Here is a 2,354-nt window from a genome sequence, read left to right as displayed (position 1 = left end):
TGTGTATGGGAAAGAGTACAGAAACCAGTTCACAAGACTTCAGTCAACAAAGCCACAAAAAGCAGCAGAGAAAAGGAGGGAACAAAGGGAATGGAGAGACAGAGAAAGAGAGAGAGGGAGAGCGAGGTTAGAGCTGGGGCAGTGCACATATGCATGCAGGTTGGAACAGTATTTATGCTTTTATTACCAAAATATCATGTCCATGCACCTACACTACAGAAACTGGTTCCAGCTAAACTTGTTGACATGTATTTTTGGCAGTATTCAAACATGTTCATTTCACAATATACTTTAGTGCCAGGATTGTTGTGATCTAATGAGTAGACTGCGGTTTAACACTTTTAACATCCAGTTTAATATCCATCTGCCCCAGAAAATGCCTAATGTCAGGGGGCAGAAGTAGCAGGAAAGAAAGAAGAGGAAATGAGTGTGAGAGAGAAGTCTATACCTTTTTGGGGTTAAGGTTAACCCTTTTCAGCAAAAAACCAATGTAGACAGTACTTGCTTGTTTACTAATGCATACAGAGCTTATAGGACCCTGAGGTGAATGTGTTTTCTGACTCATAATTGTACTGGGTAGGTAAATTCTTCATCCATGTGTGGGGTAGGTCAAGTATTTTTGGGCAGGTCTGTTTAACAGATGTACAGGGCAGGTGTTTTAGGCAGGTGTGTAAGACAGGTGTATAAGGCAATTTAAGGGGAGCAGCAGCTGTTCTTGGGCATTCCTAGAAGGTTGACCTGAATTTTGTTATTTTTAAATAAGAGAAATACTTATTGGGACAGGAGGGTTTTACACAAAATCTTTTTAGTTATATAGTTTTTATATAAAGCACAATAGTATAATATAAACTGTTATTTATAGATTTAAAACTGATATATAGGCCAGCTCATCCAGGAATTACATTTTCATACCAGTGTTGAGATACACAAATACAATGTGATACTGTAAGGGTTGGTAGCAGGCCGAGGCCCCCTCCGGCCACCAGAGGGAGGCCTCGAGTCAACCATGCTCAGGCTTAACACCCAACAGCTGGGCTAGAGGTTATATAAGCCCACTGACCCAGCCATTCAGTGCTGGGTCTTTGCTAAAGTTTTGAGCCAAGCTCCTAGCTGCTAACTCTGGGTATTGAGGTCTGTGAGCCCTTGTGCTACGCCTCTTTTCTGCTCTGCGAGGGTGTCAATGTTTTTACACGTCCCCTCCCTTCTCCAGTTTTCCCCTCTCGAGTCTGTCTCTCTCCTGAGGCTTCCCTTAGCCATTCAAGTTCCTCCCTGTTTTGTTTGGGAAGTTTTAGTTTGAGTTTTCCCCAGTGCATCGGGGGTGCCATTTCTTCCCGTGGCGTTGTTGTCCTGTTTAGTTTTTTCCTTTTGTTTTACTTGATCCAAGCTCTAACTGTTCCGCAGACGGGCCCCCACTATTATTAGAGTGTGACCACCTTACAGATACAGATTCAAGATTTAAGACCACCTTACAGATACAGCATCACTGGTAGAGAAGCCTTCTGACTATAATGATCCATTCAGCTTTTAGATGCTTTTGAATAATTCAGTTATTACTCGTTCTTATTTATTTTTCTCATGTCCCTCTCCAAGATGCTGGAGCTTCACTTGTTATTACCAGGCAACACTGTCCAGGCAGAAATATTATGCAAACTTTGTAAACAGCAAATTCTTAGTTTTTGTTTAGACTACACAAATCCTCCTAATCTTACAGTTTATGACAGAGGTCAGAGCTCTGGAACAACAGCACAAGAAACTCCCTGCAAAATAATGTTAATGATATGCATTTTCCAAACTATTTATTCAAATATACCATAGGGTGGAATTTTATCTGTGAACAGGAATTGGATTAGTCACACACTGTACAACCTACAGATCATGAGTACACCATCAATGAAGTAAGCTCACCAGGATGTTTTGAAAGATGTATAAGATACGTGAGATTCTGAGCTTGGAACTCTAACTGCTCCCTAGGTGCTAAATGAAGACTGATGACACTGTAGATTCTACTGTACATTACAGGGCAAACAAATAAGAGATAATGACAAATTATAAAGGCCCTCTCAATTAAAAAACAAAAACAAAAACAACAAACAAACCTACAAATCTTTACAATATAATTCCAAACACATGACATGTAGGCAATTATGCAATTTCAGGGATTTCACAAATAAGAGGATTTGTTTGCTTCTGATATCTGATTTTACTGGTTTCAATGCTCAGGTCTGTTGAACTGCCAACAGAGGGCAGTATCAGCTCCCCAAAACTTCACATGAAAACATGTTTGGAATATTACACTGTATCACACAATGTAATGAAAATCGACACAGAAATGTTCAAAATGATAAATGGTCACT

General features: G+C 40.0%; 1 protein-coding gene across 1 annotated transcript in view; it reads right to left on the bottom strand.

The window, feature by feature from the left end:
* Window positions 1-1,781: 1,781 nt before the first annotated feature.
* Window positions 1,782-2,354, bottom strand: part of myo5b (myosin VB) — a 37,346-nt gene continuing 36,773 nt past the window's right edge. The window contains exon 40 of the mRNA XM_027006582.2: window positions 1,782-2,354. This exon is cut by the window's right edge and continues 1,593 nt beyond it. The gene's annotated coding sequence lies outside the window, so the exon portion shown is untranslated.

Source organism: Electrophorus electricus, chromosome 6 (assembly GCF_013358815.1).
Source record: "Electrophorus electricus isolate fEleEle1 chromosome 6, fEleEle1.pri, whole genome shotgun sequence".
NCBI classification, from domain to species: domain Eukaryota; kingdom Metazoa; phylum Chordata; class Actinopteri; order Gymnotiformes; family Gymnotidae; genus Electrophorus; species Electrophorus electricus.
The sequence above is the reverse complement of the archived record's forward strand: the minus strand, read 5'-3'. Positions and strand labels throughout refer to the sequence as shown.